General features: G+C 48.2%; 1 long non-coding RNA gene and 1 pseudogene across 1 annotated transcript in view; one reads left to right on the top strand and one right to left on the bottom strand.

The window, feature by feature from the left end:
- Positions 1–10,125, top strand: part of LOC135983598 (uncharacterized) — a 34,258-nt gene extending 24,133 nt beyond the window's left edge. The window contains exons 2-4 of the long non-coding RNA XR_010601302.1: positions 131–240; positions 701–839; positions 9,966–10,125. This is a non-coding gene — a long non-coding RNA (uncharacterized LOC135983598). The remainder of the gene's footprint in view (positions 1–130; positions 241–700; positions 840–9,965) is intronic.
- The window catches only part of LOC101953419 (interferon kappa-like), a 35,316-nt pseudogene extending 23,096 nt beyond the window's left edge, over positions 1–12,220 (bottom strand).
- Positions 12,221–20,239: the final 8,019 nt, after the last annotated feature.

Below are 20,239 nucleotides of genomic sequence, written 5' to 3'. Positions count from 1 at the left end.
AGAAAAAGAACCCAAGTAGAGGGGAGAAGCAACTCTTAAGTACAAAGCACCAGGGAGGAGGCTTGAGCCACACCTTTGGGAAAGTGCTACATACACAAATGCCATTTTGTTTTCCTTGCTGTTTTCATAGGTCATTAAATGCAAAGCCGCTGTTGCCTGGGAGCCTAAGAAACCATTTTCCATTGAGGAGGTGGAAGTTGCCCCCCCCCCCCCCAAAAGGCACATGAAGTTCGCATTAAGGTTGGAAAAAGATGAACTTTGTAAATTACATACTGTAGCGGTGCCAGTTATGTTTGTGCTATAGAAATGTAGGGCTTGATCTTACAAATATTGCCACCAGAGTGGTTGCTATCGGATGAACTCGTATTGAATTATGCAGGCTATTTAAAACTGCTGTGTTGGTTCCAGAATATTAGAGAGACAAGCTGGGTGAGGTAATATCTTCTATTGGACAAAAAGAGTAAAGATTTATGGAAGAGTGTGGCGGATGACAAAGGCCATAACTTGCTGTGCAAAAACACTAAAAGTTATGATCTCTGTCTGATAAATAAGCAGTCTTAGGGATCGTGTCTTAGGTTTATTATGGTTATGCTCACTTCTCTGGATACAAAATATATCTTCACTTCTCTATCATATCACACAGGTAAAAGCTGAAAAATTGGTTCCTTACGTATTGAAATATTCTTTGTTTTCCCTACAGATTTTGGCCACAGGGATCTGTCGCTCAGATGACTATGTCATGAGTGGTGCATTAACTGTGGCTTTTCCAATAATTCTTGGCCACGAAGCAGCTGGTATTGTAGAGAGCGTTGGAGAAGGGGTGACTTGTGTGAAACCAGGTATAAGAAAGCATCAAGCACTAACCAATGATAAGTAGTTCTCACCTAGCATTCACATACCCTGCTCCAATATCAAAGACACTAACATGTATGAACACCTTTATTGCAGAGGAAACAAGTAATCCAACATTCAACCTTCACAGGGCCTTGTCAAGGATATTTTGGAGGAGAAATATGTTGTTTAAGTCTTTCTTGCTATACTCCCAAGTGATCTTTCCTATTTCAAAAGTTTTTGCCTGTTCACTTCTATTTTTATGTGACTATGAAGTGCTCTCCCCTTCCCCAGCATTCAAAAGAGGTGCTTATTTGTATTTCACTCAAAGGGAACCAAATGTGAGCTACCATTTTGAGTTCAGACCCTCGTTAGGGTTTCCGTTCAGCAAGGAATTTTAACGTGCCTAGCTTTGTGCATATAAATAGTCCTATTTATTTCAATGTGACTACTTTGTTAGTCAGGTGCTCAGATACCTTGCTAAATCGGGGCCCAAGTTATCAGACTTTGATAGTACTGAAATTCACACTTTATTTCACACTTGCTTTCTGTGCTAGTGTCACTTGAATACTATCTTAATTCATGTACTTAATTCATCTGCCAGACAAAAGATTTTGTTCCTGTGCCTATTCTCTCAGAGAACACCGTTTCATTGTTTATGGAGTCTTTCACCATATTCTCTGTGCCATAGAGCTGGTAAATATAAAGCCCCAGGAGGAGGTTCTCATCTTCCTCTGCACGCTGCAAGATGGGACACCAACGCCTGTACTCTTTTCCCAGTAACTCTTAACTCTGAGGAGAGCTGCGCAGAGTGTTTAAGATGAAATATTAAATGGACCAAATCGGTATCTGAATCTTGAACTGAATCCAAACCATTTTTTAAAGATTAAAATATTTACTTACCCCCTCCCCCCCTCGCATGTCTCTCTACCTCCTGGCTATTCTGGCAATGTAAGTGCTTCAGTAATGCAAAAGCATCTTTTCTATTCTTATTGGAATTAGAAAGGACTGGAAATCTTCTGAGCGAGCTTATTCCCATCAGATTTCCAGACCAAATTGCATGGGATACGCTTCAGATAAGCATGCAAACTGTTGGACAAGTTTTGGCTGCAAAGAAACACCTTTTCTTTTCTCCTTTTCTTTTGAACCTGGCATAGAGTGTGTGACAATTGTTTGGTCCAGAGAATTGATATAAACATAATACTTTTAATTCTAACTACCATGTAATTTCAATGGGGTCAGGCTGTACTTTTGAGCAAATCATCAGAACAACTTTTTACTTTGGAATTCTGTTGTTGCTTTGGGCGCACAGACCTTTGGTGTGGCCTGTGAGACAAAGGAAGAAAGAGAAGTGTCTGTGCTAACTGCAGTTCAGAGGGCAGTTGGCAATGAGATCTATCAATCTCCTATTCCATCAGGTTGTAACAACAAAAACTGGAAGGTTTCTTTCAGCATTCTGATTACTAAGTCCAGGTCACAGTTCTCTAAAATTGGTTGCTTTCTGCCTTCTCCATCTTCTAATTCCCTATGATTTATTTCCCTAGATCAGCGTTTCTCAAGTGCGGCCACCGGGGGCTTTTCTTGTGGCCACAGCCTCCTGGGCAGTGATTTGGAGGGCAAAGCAGCTGCCCCTCCGTGTTGCTTCTGGATGTGCCACCTTGGTGTTGGTTGCTGGGGCTGCCAGCAGGGGTTGAGCCCTGCCCCACTCTGGAGGCACCTGGGGCACAACCATGGAGGAGCAGGCAACCTGTGAGTTCCCCGCCTTCTCAGGGGTGGTGAGGCTCAGGCTTCAGCCCTGGTATGATGGAGTGGTAGGCTCCGGCCACGGGGCTTCGGGCTCTGGCCCCGGCCCCTGGCCTGAAGGCCCCATCTCCTGGCTGCAGGGCTTCAGGCTACAGCCCCAGGGCTTCAAGCTCCTTCCTGGTGCCCCATCCCTCAGGCTTCAGGCTCTGGCTCCCCACTGCCACCCCTCATCGCCCCTGCTGCCTATCCATCCGTCTCCCCATCCAGGGCTTAATTTGGCCCCAGGATTGCCAGGGCTGCGTAAGTCTGCTGTGAAAAGTGTTAATATCGCTTTTCACAGCAGAGACTTGTTAGCTAGCTGGGAGGCTGTGAAAAGTGATAGTAACAAATGTACAAAAATCACTTTTCACAGCAGCAGACTTACTAACTAGCAATACATAAATCACAAGGATTTTGATGTGCGTATTTATTTGTTTCTCCTAAAGTTAATTAAGTATTTTAGGAAAAATTGTCAGAGCGGCCACCAGCAAGAGTTGGTGGCCGTACACTGAGACCACCAAAAAATTTGTCGTGAGAACCCCTGCCCTAGATAATATGGCACTAGAAAGCCCCGACAGCTTCCATTTAAAGTTAGGCATTGTGTGGCATGTGTTTATCCAAATAATCCTCTGAAATCTTTTGATGTTTGCCCATTGAGACTGGGTTAGGAAAGGTAGCCGTGGTCTTCCGAAATCCATCATTCTGGGGCAAAGTTTTTATTCTTTTGTCAGACATTGCAGTAAAATAGTGTCTAATCCTAATGTTGTTTGCTGGGGTTCCGTTGTGTGTTTCTCCACCATTGAGCTAGATTTGTGTTATCTTATTAAAGAAAATTAGCAGATTGTTTTAAGAATTCCCATGCCACTCCTGGTCAGCAATTCAGCTACTGGTTCTGACTTGACTTTGCCAGGATTATAGTACTGTGGTAGTTACAGCTGCATTAAGAATTTAAGGTTTTATTCTGCAGAGGTCTCACGTTTCTTTAGTACGAAGGTATGATTATAACTAAGGTCCAAACTTGTACATGTCATTGCTTCCATAACAAGGATTCCTAGTAAATGTATTGCACAAGTAAATGCATAGCACAGGGTTTTATTAATTTGATAAAGGCAAATTTGTGCACCAGTCGGAAGCTGTTGAATTGTAATGACTTGACCCAGAGACCCTTTCATCAAGTATCTCTGTTTACTGAGTTGGGAAAGAGAAGACCAAGAATTCAGATCCTCATGTAATGAACTACCCTTATTGATGACTAAGACCATGGGCTCCTAACCTACCAGACAGTTAAGAAAGACCAGCCGAACATTTTTAAGTATTGAAGGCAAATTTGTGGGTCAGTCTGAAGCTGCTGAATTTTAATTTGATTGATCAGAAAGACAAATAGATGTCCTCATCAAATATCCCTGAAGCATAATAGAAGGCTCCCTGAGCTGGAAAAAGAAGAAACCAGGAGTTCTGATCCACATGTAATTAACTACCCTTATTATGGTGCTATGGTAGCATAGATAAGGTGATATTAAGAACTTTAATTTTGACAAGGATAGATTTGTGACGCTCTTCTGTTCTTGAATAAGTTTCAGTAAAATAAAAAATGGAGTAGAATCTTAGTTTTATCTTGGATTGTTTGTATTGGTTGTTGAATTTGAAGTTTTGAGAAGTGTATAATACGTTAAAATGGGTGTTTGGGCATTTCTTTCTGGGAGTAGCAAGCAACAGAGGGTCCTGTGGCACCTTTAAGACTAACAGAAGTATTGGGAGCATAAGCTTTCGTGGGTAAGAACCTCACTTCTTCAGATGCGCCACAGGACCCTCTGTTGCTTTTTACAGATTCAGACTAACACGGCTACCCCTCTGATACTTTCTGGGAGTGTCTTCACTATCTACAGTAGTCTGTTTGCTTTCTTCGTTTGTGCTGTGGGTGATTTTTTTTTTTCTTCCCCTTTGTAAGCATATTACATAACTACAAGAAAATTTAACAGGCCTGTAAAGTTTGTTTTGGCAAAACAGACTGTAATCAAATAGTCTGTTCCCTTTCCGTGGAATATAAAAACTGTGTACATATCACTCATCAACTGACAAAGGTAATATAAATGATTAATATCTTTATACAGAGATAGATCAACAACAATAAGTCAGAATTAAGGTTGGCAAAAGTAGAGCTCCTGGAAAAGATGTTAACATTTGATTATATTAAAAGTAGCCCATTGAAAAATGCCTTCGTTACATATTTCCAAAATTTTAAGGCATTAGGTTTTTATATGTTAAAGAAACATGAAAAATATTTGAATTTCATACCTCCATAAGCGCTAAAATATTAATTATTCTTTGGCGATTGAATGACCGCTGATCACAAAGATTAGTTAACATTTGCATTGCACTTTTTAAGATGTAAAAGTACAATTAATGTTAATGATTAGATCAGGAAGTATGGCAGTAAAACTTGCCACACACCCACCGTGCATTTCATGGTCTTGGGTAGGCTAACTTCTCATATGGGCACATTTCTATCTCATGCATTTTAAAGGCCCCCTTCTGACAAAAGTGGCATGATCATAGCATATTTGCTGTCTCTAGCAGCAGCTCATCAATTAGCTCATCTAAAGATAGTGCCTTTCCTCCTGACTTACTGGAAAGGCAGCCAATGTTGTCCAGAATGGTTTTTCTTCAATAATGGCACAGTAAGCTTTAAGATATTCTTTGCTGGTTTTTGCCCAAGAATTTTTGACTTAAACATAATATGAGAGTGAATTGTTTGGTTGCTAATTGAGATTGTCTGGTGAATATATATATATATATTTAGTGGCGATAAACTGTAAATAAATGAATTGGCTTAAATACCCAAAAGCTGGTGCAGAAAGGATGAGTGATTAAATGATCTAAAGAAGTTTGCCTTACAGGAATTTGGTAAAGGAAGAGGTCAATGACCTTTAGAAATTTTGGAATATGCTGCCATGTGTTTGACCAAAGTAAGGAGACAAACTAAAGATGGAACAGGAAATGGGTAGGGAATGTTATAGAAAGGCTATCAAAAGGGAGTATTAGTCTAGGGACTGATCTGTGTGGGTATGTTCATCTTGGTTCCATCAACTCCCTGTACATTGGATGGTAGTGATGGGCAAATAGTCCATTAATCTGATATGTATAATAGTTGGATGTGTAGTCCAGTTCCCTGCACTCAAGGCAGGACTAAGTATTAGCTACACCGTTCCTGACAGATGATGGAGAGTCCACAACCTGCTTAGGCAATTGATTCTCCTAATGTCCAACCTGAATCGCCCTTGATGCAATTTAAGCCTATTGCTTCTTGTCCTATTCTCAGAGGTTAATGAAAACATTTTTTCTCCCTCCTCCTTGTAACAACCTTTTTATGTACTTGAAAACTGTTATCATGTCCCCTCTCAGTCTTCTCTTCTCCAAACTAAACAAACCCAATTTTTTTCAATCTTCCCTCATAGCTCATGTTTTCTAGACCTTTAATCATTTTTGTTGCTCTTCTCTGGACTTTATCCAATTTTTGTCCACCTCTTTCCTGAAATGTGGCGCCCAAAACAGGACACAATACTCCAGTTGAGGCCTAATCAGCGTGGAGTAGAGCGGAAGAATTGCTTCTCGCATCTTGCTTACCACACTCCTGCTAATACATCCCAGAATGATGTTCACTTTTTTTTTGCAACAGTGTTACCCTGTTGACACATATTTAGCTTGTGATCGACTATGACCCCCAGATCCCTTTCTGCAGTACTCCTTCCCAGGCAGTCATTTCCGATTGGTATGTGTATATATGTATCCAAAGCCGTCCCGTGGATATGGCGAATCGAGGTGACAGCCCCAGGCCCTGTGCTTTGCGGGGCCCAGCGCTTTGATAAAATCATGAGGCGGGGAGGTCAGGCGGGCGGGTGAGCGGGGTGAGAAGGCAGGGCCGGCTCCAGGCACCAGTTTACCAAGCAGGTGCTTGGGGCGGCCACTTCGGAGAGGGGCAGCATGTCCAGCTGTTCAGTGGCAATTCGGCGGACGGTCCCTCATTTCTGCTCGGAGCGAAGGACCTCCCGCCGAATTGCCGCTGCAGATCGCAATCGTGGCTTTTTGTTTGTTTGGCTGCTTGGGGCGGCCAAAACCCAGGGCGGCCCTGTGAGAAGGTGAGCAGTAGGGAGAGGGGGGAGGCGAGCGGGCGGACAGCAAGGAGGAGAGCGGTGGGGTGAGAAGGCGAGCGGTGGCCATCGGCAGCCCCCTACCAGTGGCTCCCTCTCAGCGCCTCCCGCCTGCCGCGGATCAGATGTTTCACGGCATCAGGAGGCGATGGGAGGTGGGGAGGGGAGAAGAGCAAGGATGCAGTGCACTCGAGGTAGGGGGTGGAACTGGGCAGGGAAGAGGTGTGGCTTGGGTGGAATGGAGGGGAGAAGCATGGCAGGGTGGGGCCTTGGGGGAAGGGGTGGAGTGGGGGCAGAGCGGGGGGGCACCACCTGGCAGATTAGGAACTCGGCACCTATGTCCCAGGCCCCGCACCCAGCACAGATGGCAAGCAGTGGAGCATGTACTCCCCCGGCGTGAGGTGAGGCAGACTGGGTGGCTCTGGCAGTATCCTTTGTTTGCTCCCCCCCATGGAGCACCCCTCTCTCCCTCCTCCCCTCCGGCTGGGTTGGGTGAGGTGCTAGGGAAAGCGTGCTGCCTCTGAGGACTGAAAGTGAAACTAACTCACTTCCTTTGCAGCTAGCCAGGGTTGGAATGTCACACACAGCTGGCTGGGCTGGGCTGGGGACAAGGGTGACCAGTGTGAAAAATCAGGACGGGGGTTGGGGTAGGGTGACCAGATGTCCCATTTTTATAGGATATGCATCCGAAGAAGTGGGCTGTAGTCCACGAAAGCTTATGCTCTAATAAATTTGTTAGTCTCTAAGGTGCCACAAGTACTCCTGTTCATTTATATAGGGACAGTCCCACTTTTGGTTTTTTTTTTCCTTACACAGGCTCTTAACCCTCCCCCCCCTGTCCTGATTTTTCACACTTGGTGTCTGGTCACCCTAGGTGGGGGTAATTGGTGTCTATATAAGACAAAGCCCCAAATGTCGGGACTGGTCCTATAAAATCAGGACATCTGGATCTGGTCACCCTAGCTGGGGAGCACGTCTCTCCCCTGGGCTGGCAGCGATCCATCTCATTCGGGGGGAACTGCGCAGGGCAGGTTGCGCTGCTGTGGCTCCGTGGATGCCCCATCTCTGAAATCTGATGCCGTCCGTATTTCCCCGGACATGTCCTGCTTTTGCGTCTCTAAATAGCCGTCCGGGAGGAATTGGTAACAAGGTTAAAATGTCCGGGGGGTTTCTCCCTCGCCTCCCTTCCATGCAGAGTGTGGCTGCTGTTTGGGCGGCTAGGCCGATTGACACATTCCCACACACACACCCCCCCTCCTGCCCTCAAACTTCCTCACGGGGGGGGTGGGGGTTCTGAGGGGAGCAGTCAGGGGGTGGGAAGTGGGAGGGAGTGGATGGGGCGGGGCTTCCCCCAGTGTCCTCTTTTTTGTTTGTGGAAATATGGTAACCCTAATTTAGATTGTCATTTAACAACTTTGTTTGCCAAAAATGCTTGCTAACAATCCTGAATCTAATTTCAATATTTTTTTTTAAAAAATCAGTATCTTAGCCAAAAATAGAAAATTGTTGTTGACCATTATTTGTGACAGGTTTGGGGCAGGGAGTGGGCCAGTTTTCATCAGAGAAACAAAAAATGTTGACTGGCTTTCCTATAGCCCTGTTACTGCTGAATAGAGCCCTCCAACAACTGTAATATGCTCGTATAGAGAGTGACCATATGTTGTACTAAGATTCTGATGGAACTTTAGAGGCAGTGATTTATCATGTATGTCTTTCCAAACAAAAATAAGGCACTTCTGGTCACTTTGTGCTTTACCTAGGAGTAAAACTAGGGGTCTATTTTCCCACTGCTTGGAAACCCAGCTTATTAAACTGGATAAGTAACTAACATTAAGACTGATGACCACTATACATTTAAAACTAAAAAGTGGCTTTGTAAAAATGACCTGGGTTTCCAACTCTACTGTGTCTCAGTCAGGGCGGAGCGCCTTCACACTAGCTCAAAGTCACAGACTCACGGCTATATTATATTATTTGCTTCATTCTGTCAATAAATCAGATTTTTTTTCTATAGCACCACTTCTTTAGTGATAGTCCACCAGCATTACAGTGTGCTTAATTAAGTTAAACTGTTTTTAATAAAGTGCATGTGGCAAGTTTTCCAATACTGTAAGCTTGTGTTTGTGTTGCTAAGAGCAAGTCAGGCATGGGGGCACCAGTTTAATAATCCCACCTAGGGCACCATAAATCCTAAGGATGGCCCTGCCCGCACCCCACCTAGGGATGGCCCAGTATGTAGGGGGTATCATCCAACTCTGACTGTCCCAGAGCTTCAGAGAATGTCCAAAGGGCCTGTTGCCCCATCTCTTCTTGGGCTGCAATAATGGTGGAACAGTTGATATTATTATAATATTTATAAAATACCAACATTGCGCTAGGTTCTTGCCCTGAAGAATATACACAAAGAAATAATGCAAGGAGATGAGGATGGGACAGAAATCAATGTGTTTTGAGTACTGAAGTTCTGCACGTGTCTTGTGAACATTACTGTTTTTTAAAAAGAAGAGTTTACAGCATCTGGCTTGCTAACTCCTCGCTGAGGAGAGACCTCACTCACATGCAAATTCTCCTCCTGTGATCTTCGGGGGAGTTGCTTACCTGTCTGCATCCCCATAACTAGATATGGGGCAGAGACTCAAGACACAAGAGTGACGGTCAATGAATGCTTCATTTCCTGTTAATTGTATGGAGTTACAAAAGACCCTATAAGGCCTATTTAATTTAGCACCTTTAAGCCCCCACCCCAGTAGTTCTCAACCTTTCCATACCATGTAAACAGTTTTGGGAGGGAATTAATAAAGAGATTCATCTGATGACAAAATGCTGGCTTCCTGGATATCCCCAAATGTGTATTTAGTGCTCCAGTAAAGGGTTTTCATTTTAATCAAAACAACACATTAATTTTTTTTTATTGTTAGCAGCTAGACTTTATATTGCACATTATTGGGTATGACACTCCTCCTCTGGAATTTTGGTATAGTAAAATATGGAGAATCTTTAGCCGGATTCTTTACTTGTTTAGCATCTCAACCCCTCTTCCCCCACCCCATGAGAAAGGGGAGATGAGACATTAAATTTTTCATAAACAGCATCACAAATATACCATCTGTTGGAATTTCCAGTGAGAACTTGGTACCAATATAGTTTGAACTGTACCCGCTACAATCTTTTACTTGTGTGGCTTCTGCTCTGCTCTATTTCTAGGAGATAAAGTCATCCCGCTCTTTGTTCCACAGGGTGGAGAATGTAGCTCTTGCATAAGCCCCAAGGGCAATCTCTGCACTACAAATGAGTGAGTTTCATTGATGATTATTATTCAGGCTATGATTTAGTCAGGGGTATTTTTAGCACAAGTCATGGATAGGTCACAGGCAATAAACAAAAATAAAGCATCAGCCTGAGAGTCCTTTGTACCTCCCTCGCTTTCCCCATCTGTGAGGCACTTTGAGTTCTTTATGGCTCATTTTTAGGAGTAAATAATCTTGCATTTACTGAATTACAAAAAGGTTTCCTTTCATTTATCTTAAATAAATAAAGGCCTTCTATGAAATCATTGGTTCCCTGAAAGCATGGAGTTCTTCAGGGCTTGACAGTTTTCATGCTGCAAAATGGGCCCAGTTCAGGTTTCTTTTTTGGCTATACTGAATCCAAATCCCCATGAGTATCTGATTTTTACAGCTGGCCTCATCTCAATTTACTTTGAATAGCAAAGAATGCCCTTGTTATCCAGAAACCCCTTACAGAAGGATTGTAGGATAGTACCTCTGTCAGCATCACAGTGAGAAGAATAATTAGAGCACTGTTCTGCTGATCAGGGAGTAAACCCTCATTCATTGTTACAACATTAAGCTGTTATGTAAATGTGACTTGGGGTTTTATAGTTTTTGATTTCAAAACATCTCTGACCATGAGGATTTTTTTTGTACATCTTAAAATGTCACACACAAAATTTGGAGGGACCCAGGTTAAAGTGTAGAATAAATTGATAGAACTTTTATCACCAATTTCAATGCCAACACTGGCTCCCCCCCCATTTTTCATTTCTTCCAATGTATTTAAAAGATATTGAGGTTCTGACCATCTTGTGAGTGGGAAAGGATTGCACGGCAGGAAAGCAACTGGCTGGACTCTAAAGTTTCAATTTGTTTAAAAACTGTACCTTTTGGTAAAATCAACAAAGGATTTGAACTACTGCAGGCAGCTGTATATCTCCATTCATTCTGATCCATCATTGTTCCTTAACAATACAAAGTAAGAAAGAGGTACAGTTCAGCTGTGCAGTTTATATTAACATATTTCATCCAAATTCTCCTCCCTGCAATTTTTATATCATGAAATCATAAAACAAAAATACAACTTCCTTAATACCAACAACCAAACACTGGATACTCTGGGAGGGGTCCAGAGCTTTGGAAAGCAAATAAATTAAAACTTGCAGCAAAGTTTCTTGCTCAGAAAATGTACCTAATTATTCTATGGGTCATCATGTTTATTATGTCTAGGGCCAGCTTTAGCCTCATAATAAGAGACAACCCTCCAAACAGAACACACTAGGGAATGCATGAATCCTGACACCAACCTATGCCCCCCCCTCCCCCCTTTGGAAAAAAAAACATTCTTTGCTCACAATTAAAGTCCCCCTCAATAGGCAACACTGCATGAGTGGACAAGAAACCTTTAGCACTACAAGGGTGGGCAGCCAATCTGTAAGAAAGAAAATAATTGGTCTTTTTGTAACTCAAAGCAAAGCATTGGACAACAATGAAATGCCCTCAGTTGTGTGAAGCTATTCCACAAACAAAGTTTTTCTTTAAGAGAAGAACATTTAAAAAAGGTTCCCAAAAAGCAGCAGAACTGAGGCTCTGTAGTAACTAGTCCCAGTGGCGAGTGGCTGCCGCCCCCGGCGCATTCAGCGGAGCAGGGCCCCCGCGAGCTGCAGGCCGACCCCCGGCATCGCGGAGCTCTCGCGTTGGGGGAGTGGTACCGGTACCTTCCCTGACGTGCAGCAAACGCCGGAGTCACGGGAGCTCTCGGCGGCCCGACCCGGCAGCGAGACACGTGCCGCTCCGGCTTCTTCCTTGCTCTGGATGCTGGAGCAGCCGCCGCTCTCTCGCGCGGGAGCCGCTTCCGGCTTTGTACCCCGCCCGCGCCTCCCCATTGGGTAGGCAGGCGACCAATGGGACGCTGTTCCCAAATGCGCATGCGCCGGTCAGACCGGCTGGTTGATGTGCGGGGCCTGTGACGTCACGTTCCGCGACCCTCCTGATGAGCCTCTGCTCCCCCCGGGCCATTGGTTTGTGCCAGCTGCTGCCCCCGGCTCGCTGAGCTGCATTACACGAGCAACCCGGAGCCAAGCACTGCAGGGACACAGAACAAAAAGACAATATCCCGCCCCTAAAGGGAACTGTGACACGAGAGAGAACCAGAATGGTCATAGCAAACTCAGGAGGTTTCTGTAACCCCTCTGCACCCCCCTTGCCAGTTGTCATTAACATACTCTTGTGTCACGGATACCAGACCCGTGGCAATGATTCAATGCAGGGATTTAGAGTAGCAGCCGTGTTAGTCTGTATCCGCAAAAAGAAGAACAGGAGGACTTGTGGCACCTTAGAGACTAACAAATTTATTAGAGCATAAGCTTTCGTGGACTACAGCCCACTTCTTCGGATGCATAACAGGAGCATCCGAAGAAGTGGGCTGTAGTCCACGAAAGCTTATGCTCTAATAAATTTGTTAGTCTCTAAGGTGCCACAAGTCCTCCTGTTCTTCTTAATGCAGGGATTTGTGACTAGCCACTGAGCCCTTTGTTGACCCATCAAACAAGTAACCCATTGGCCCCAGGAGGGGGATTGCGGAAGCCCTGGGATGGCTCTGTGTTGTAACCGAAAGGCGGGCAGAACTGAACGCCCGGGCGACGCTAAGCAGGTAAGCTACATGTTGCGATAGTGCCGCTTGGCCTGTGACATAAGCAGATAGGTCACTTGTCAAAAATCCAAATACATTTCTATTTTGCCCCGGTACAAACTACAGAGGTACCTTCTGGGGTCAGTACCTGGAATGCTAATATCCAAAACAAGGAGAATGAATGGCATAGAACAAGTGACTCCTGAGGGCGTTCTGCACCAAAAGAATAAAAATTCTGTACACGGTATTTTAAAATTCTGCAAATTTTATTTGTCAAATAAATGTGGAAGCTCCAGCATGGCATTGGGGAGCACAGGCCACCGGCTTCACAGAAGTGGGAGATCACTGTGCAGCTCCCCCCGGGACTCAGCGGTGAGGCTGCACCCAACCCTGACACAGCGCAAGGACAGGGCCTGGCCCAGTAACAGCCCAGGGCTGCTAGGTGCACCAGCCGTGGGCAGGCAGGCTCAGCAAGGCAGGATCTAAGTCTAGAGCGACTTAGTGTGTGGGGATCCAGGTGAGGGTTGAGAGGGCTCTGGGTGGGGCAATCTGGGTGCAGGCAGCTCAGTGGGAGATCTGACTGCAGAGGGAGGACTTGAATCCACTGGGGCTTGTTGGAGGGTTCTGGGTGCAACGGTAATGGGACTCTGTGGGGGGTGGAGTGTCCAGGTGAATGTGGTTGGGGCTCAGTGGAAGGGGGAGTCCTGGGGGGAGATAGAGCTCAGCAGGGGGGGTCTGAGTGTGGGGGGAATCAGTGGAGGGGTAAGGGGCTCGTCAGGGGGGTTCTGGGTGTGGGGGGTGAGGCTTGGCGGGAGGGTCTGAGTATGAGGGGGTCTGGATGCATGGGGTTGGGCAGATGGGGGAGCAGCTCCCTCTACAATGATCCCTCCCCCTGCAGCTGAAGAGCGATGGGTGCAGGAAATGTGTGTGTGTGTGTGGGGGGGATGTGCATGCAGCGCTTCCTACAGCCGGGGGAGAAATCTGGGGGTGGGTCTGACACAACCCCGGATGCCGTGCAGGGGAAGAGGAAGTCCCGTCCTCCCCAGGCCAGATGGCACTAGCAGCTGAGTCCGGCACATGTTAGGAGCTACCAGCAAGGTCTTCCCCAGTCCCGCCCCCTGCCCCACAATGATTTACCTCTCTGCCGGCTGTCCTGGACACCAAAACGTACTGCTGGGGAAGGTTGCGTGACCGCTCTCGTGGCTTCCTTATCAAAAAGTCATTTTTCTGTGGGGAAGCAAAGAAATTTGCGTGGGATGTAAATTCTGCGCACACGCAGTGGTGCGGAATTCCCCCAGGAGTACCAAGTGGAAGAACTGGAACCAACTGATGGGCTGGATTTTAGTGACATGTGAAGAGTTTTATAATTTGTAAACTCATCCTAGGAATACACTTCCTCCCCTGCAACGTGGGGCGCCTCACAATGCCTTGCTGCTGTGGCTCCCGAGCAGGGCCGCTCACAAACAGCCAAACGACTTGCAGGTCACGCCCTGAATGTCTGCGTATCGCCACGGCCCTGGTCCGGCAATTCTGACCCCGGCGGCTTGTTAGCAAACACCGGCCACGCTCTGGCTTCCGGCAGCCTCGATCGCTACGTGCGCGGTGATCCCGACGCGCTCCCGGTCTTCCCCGCAGAAATGTCTGTTCCGCACTGTCCAGATATATTCGGTCCGTTGCCTCTGTGAGGGCATCGAGCTACACCACCTTAAATGGAGTTCCCCACACGATTCACAACGCTGGATGATTTGCTATTAAAGAACAAAACAAGTTCATTTAACTACAAAGAGAGTTTTTTTTAAAGTACAAGTTATAGTCAGAAATGGTTACAAGACAAACATAAAACGCTTCCTAGTACGCAACTTAAACTAGACGTGATTCAAGGTGAAATCATTAACGCAGATTTCCATGAGCATTGCTGACCAAATTACAGGGCAGGAACTGCTCCCGAGGTCCAATGGCTGTTTTCTTTTGTCCGCTTAGGTGAAAGAGAGAGATGGACAAGAAGAGATAACTTGGGATGTTTTTGCCCCTCTTTTATAGCTCAGTCACCCTTTGGAAACCATGTTCCTGAGCATGGCCCCTAGTTAAAAGCTCTTTCCAGCTGAGAGCAAGGAGACACACAGTTTGGTGTGGAAGAGGTTTCGTACTGTCGTTTGCTAAGATCGGATCTGTGTGTTCCTGCCCTGCTTCCTTGCCAAAGAATGATCACTTGATCAGGGCCGGATTAACTCTCCTGTGGGCTTGGGGCTGTTAGATTTTGTGGGGCCTCTGAGGGCTTGGGGTGGGAGAGTGGGCTCAGGGCTGGGGCAAGGGATTAGGATGCAGCTGCATCCGGGAAGCGCATACCTCAGGCAGCTCCTGGGGTCCCCGGCCAATGGGAGCTGCGGAGCCAGCGCTGGGGGCAGCACACAGAGATTCCCTGAATGCCCCTCGCCTAGGTGCTGCAGGGGCACATTGGCGAGCTGGCGCTCGCAGCTCCAGGCCCCGGGGGGGGGGGGGGGGGCGCGCGGAGGCTCGGGGACCGGCGTCCGGCCAGCAGCACAGAGACTTGCCGCGGGCCAGATGAAAAGAAGCAGTGGGCCGCATCAGGCCGGCAGGCCTGCGGGGCCCCGGGCTGCACCCCCTAAAGCCCCTGCATTAATCCGGCACTGCACTTGATAGGTGATGATACCTGCCTGGGGTATCAACTTGTCTTTTGTGTTTCAGAAACAGGTTTGCCCACTGCCCAGACGTGTCTGGTAAACAAGTATTGATTTTGGCTTATGTTGCTACATACATTTTACCATGATATTATTGACCAGCAAGTTTTACTTCTCACATGGTACCCCAAGCAGGCCTATTCTGTACAAAGATTTTTACAATAGTGTGTCGGATGTGAATACAGGGGTGCGTTCTGTCACGGTATCTTATTGAACTTTTCTTCCTGGACTATGCCATTATTGACTTTCCGCAATAAACCTGACTGATATTGGTTATTTGAGCCCTTCTATATATTTCATAACAAACCAACGCATAGCCAAGCACTCGATGCTATAATTTATCGACACTGCCCACCAGCCACATAGGCGGTTAATTACAGGCGGGTTCCTTCTTTAAAAATCTCATCATAGATAGACCAGACCCTGGCACCTCTTAAAGAAGCCGGCCACCCTGGGACATTGGCCTTAAATGGTTGGTACATTCACTGCTTAAATGGTTGCTCCTTCCCACTCTCTTGCCCTTAAGTAAAGGCCACCCTCTCCTCTGGCATTTGATACCGCTTTGACTGGAAGGAGATATGCTTTGGTCTCAGCATCTCTCTTCACGCAGAATTATTTCTGTGAATTAAAAAACACCCCCAAAACCTTGGAAATACCGACGGGTTACAAACATATTGTGACAATTCAGCAAAGGGCCCTGGTCCCTGAATGGCTCATGGAGAGACTTGGCTATACAGTGGTCAATGGTGCTCTGATCAGACCCCTGTAAAACCAGAATGACCCAATGGGGAGAGACAGGGTAGGGGGATATCAAGATCAAAATCCAGTCTGAAGTGGAGTCGGCGGGATTACACAGACGGAATCAAAAGCAGAATCCAGCCCAGAGTCAAACAGCTGCTGGGCTTTCTGAGGGAGCGACCCCTCACTGCTCCCTTTAACCCTTTCTGCTCTAGTGACTCCAGCAGTAATACTATCCAGGTGAGCTGTGCTCTTCTGGTGATGTGACTCCTACTGCCCTGGAACTGTAGGGTGCTGATCGGCGGCTTGGGATCATTGTTGTGTGGGCTACAGTAGTGCTGACCAAAATCAGGGCTCACTTATGGCATGGGCATTATTAGCAGTATTATGGTAGCACATAGAAGCCCAAAACCAAGGAGGAAACCCTATGATACGCACGTTAGCAGCAGCACATTACAGTAGCACCTGGGAGGAGAGGCGGGCCATTATGAAGTGCACATTAGCAGCAGCACTACGATAGGGCCCACGGGCTCCCCTTTCTATAGTGCCTGGGGGAACCCCCTGTATGGGAGCACCTGTCCCAGAACCAAGTGCACATTATCCAGGGATGTGCCCAGAAATTTAACTGTGACCCCTTTTGCTGGGGCACTGTGTCCCCACCGCTCTGGCAGAAGCATGCTCTTCCCCCCGGCCCCAGCTCCAACAGGAGCTCGCTCTCCCCACCACCGCAACCGCAGGGCTGGAGGAGTTCAGTGTCCCTGACAATTATTGGGGAGGGGGCGTGCCTCTGCTTATCCCCCCTTTTGCACACCCCGACATTATCATACCACCTGGGAGGTGCCCCAGTATGAAGTAGACATTATCGGCAGCATTACAGTAACAGCCTCCCCTTTTTATAGTGCACATTGTCAGCAGCATTATGGTAGCGCCAGGGGGCGGAGGGGACTTATGAGGTACATATGATCAGCAACATTATGGCAACTCCTTTGGCCCCTGTGGTTTGCTGTTACTTGGGACTGTGCTGAACTATTTCTATCTGGCACAATCCGAATTACTCATGGAACCCACAGATTCCCAAGGGAATCACACCACCCAGGCCCTTTCCTTGCTCTGAAACCCAAGCCTGCTTCTCCGGCCCGCCCCATGTCCAAAGGAGTGGTTTCTCTGCTTCCTTCCAGGGGCCTAAGTTCCTTTACTGTCTGTTAACTTTCTGCCCAGAACACAGCCGATCCCTCAGCCTCTGCGTATACAACCGGTCCCAGAGACACCCCTCAGCTTCTGATCAGCTGTGCCATGCGGCCCAGTGTTTCGGGTGGTGGCTCCCCATTGCTCACAGCTATCTCTACACAAAGGGGCATTTAATTGCTCCTTCTGCTTAGCTGGAAAGAAAAGCTCTTCACACACTCGGGTCTGTGATTGTCTATAGATCAAAGAGCCATTCTCACCTTCCAGCATAACAACAGTTAATGCCCACATATTCTGGAATGGGTTTGAATCCTCAGACCTCTGGGATAGGGCGCAGGGGCTGTTTATACAGGGACAACTACAATGCTCAGGGAAACAGCCCATGACTCTTCCAAGAGGAGACTGGAAGAGTTTGGCTTGTTTGGCCTAAAACCAGGGATGTGGTTGCTCCCTGTAAGTACACCAGGGAAGGGAAGGAGCTAGTGAAGCCAACGGGGATAAACTCACCAGGGCTCAGCTGAGGCTGGAAATGAGAAGACTGTTCCCACCCACCAGCAGATGTGGGGAGGGTCTGGAAAACCCCAAACTAGCTGCAAGCTAGAGCAGTTTCTGAAGAGGATTCTCTGTCATAGCCCTTCCTATAGGAGGGAAGCCGGCCTAGATCCAGCCCTTAAATAAACTACCCACTGATCAGCTGCAGGTGGTGACACTCCCTGTCCACCTGGAGATCAGCCTGGCTCCTCCTCCTACTAAGGCATCCACAGCTGATGATGACTGTGCTGTCAGACCTTACAATGAGCTGCCCTGGGTCTCTGCTGACAGCTCAAGGTTCTCATAGATCCCAAAGCCCGAAGGGATCCCTGTGATCAACTCATCTGTCCCCCCTGTCTGACCCAGGCCCTGAATTAATCCCTGCTTGAACCAGAGCAGCTCTCTTAGGAAAACATCCCATCTTGATTTAAACCTGGCCAGAGCTGGAGAATGCACCGCAGCTCATGGGGGGAGCTGTAAACCAGGATGCCCGTGTTCTATCCCCAGCACTGGGAGGGGATTGGGGTCTAGCGGGGGGCTAGAAGCCAGGACTCCCAGGGCCTGGACAGGGGCTGGAGGTGGATGGAGGGGAAGAGGGGCTTTAGCACAGCCCAGGCTCTTCTCTCCCCTTAATGTCCTGGATCTGCCAGTCAAAAGGACCCAAGTCCCAGCTGCCTACTCAGCAATGAGCCAAATCGCTGTTCTCCTGTACCCTCCCTGCCTGGGCATTGAACCACAAGACCCTCTCCCGCTTGCCTGAGGCTCTCCCTCCTATAACACTCTCCCACCCTGCTCCTGTTCTTGCTCAGGATGCACCTTGCCCGGGCCGCCTTCAAGGTCTGCGCCTTCAATGGGCACAGCTTTGGAGAGACCAAGTGGCCAATGTGCGGGTGATAAGTGCACCGATTGAGGCGCTTGCTGTGGGGGTGGTTCTGAGACTGACCTGGCTCCACAGGGGGTTTTTAGGGACCCGCCTGGCTTAGGAGGGATGGGGGTTGGGGTCTGTCATGGGCTCTGCCTGGGGAGCAGGCGCTGATGAAGCCAGCGTGGCGCCTGGCTGTCCACGCCCCTCTGCTCAGCGTGCATCTCTGCAGATCCTGGTGCTCTGTGACATTGCCATGGTGCAGCAGGTTCGAGACAACCCAGGAGACGCTGTCCTGGCCCTAGCGAAGGAACTCACCGGGTACCGGGCCCAGCCAGGATGCCCGGGTTCTATCCCTGGTTCTCAAAGGGGGAATGGGTCTAGTGGGCTAGAGAGCAGGGGAGCTGGGTGCTATCCCTGGCTCAGGTGGGGAAAGGCAGGGGGTGAATGAGGTGATGTTCACAGCTCTTTCCCTGGGCAGGTACAACCTGTGCCATCGCTATGCCCAGTTGGGGAGCCAGAGACTTGGGCACGGGATCTACAAGGAGCCGGTCATCTGTGTGTATCAGTAAATTCCCTCCAAAGCACCCCTCAGTGTCAGGTCCCCATGTCACTTTCCTCACCCCCTTGAGCCAACCAGTCCCCCTGCTTGGGGTCTGGATTGGATCTGGCATCCCCCTACAGAGGAGAGGCCCCGTGTCCCATTTCCCCCCCACACACACTCCCGAGCCAACCAGTCTGCCTCCCTGCCCTGGGGCCGGATCGGAGCTAGCACTCCTGGAAAGGTCATGCTCTCGGCTGGCTGTGACCCTGCTCTCCTGGAAGGTCAGACATGATGTCAGTCACTAATTGGTGCCAGTTTGGGTATGAGGAGACTGAAGAAGCTGGGGACTTTGCCAGGGGGCTCTTTGCTGCCAGATTCCAGGCTTCCAGCACAAGTGGTTCCCCCAGTGACCTCTCTGCTGCCCTCCTCAGTGCCCCCTGGTGCCTCTGCTGCTCCCCCACCCCCTCACCCCACCCCACCCTGCAATGCCCCAGTGCACTCTCCTTTCCCCAGACCCCTTCCACACTTAACTACTTCTCCTCCCAGTACCTCCAAACCCAAGGTGCCCCTCCACCTCTATAACCCCCTCACCCTCTTTCTCCTCCACTCCGCCAAGTCCCTCATGCTCCTTAATCCCCCATGGCCCCTTTCCCCTCCACCCTTTGTGACCCTTCCCACGCCCTCTTTCCTATGATCTCTCTGACCCCCTCCTCCCCATGTTCCCCCAGGCCCTACAGGGATGGAATGGGATCCAGGCATCCGGAAGGACGCCCGTAATGGCAGAACCACAGTGCTGCTAGGCCCGGGGTGGGGGTGCAGCAAGGGAAACAGACCCAGCCACCCAGGTGTCCAAGGCAGCTCTCCTGGGAGAGGGACAACAGTGCTGTCAGCCCCATGGGGAGGGAATGTGATCGAGACATCCAGGACAGCTCCACAGGAGCTCTGTAGTGCCTGGAGAAGGGGGGAGGGAATGGGACCCAGATGACTCCTTTAGGGGCTCTGCAGCTCCCAGCCC

The sequence above is a fragment of the Chrysemys picta genome, chromosome 5 (genome assembly GCF_011386835.1).
Source record: "Chrysemys picta bellii isolate R12L10 chromosome 5, ASM1138683v2, whole genome shotgun sequence".
Lineage (NCBI taxonomy): Eukaryota > Metazoa > Chordata > Testudines > Emydidae > Chrysemys > Chrysemys picta.
The sequence above is the reverse complement of the archived record's forward strand: the minus strand, read 5'-3'. Positions and strand labels throughout refer to the sequence as shown.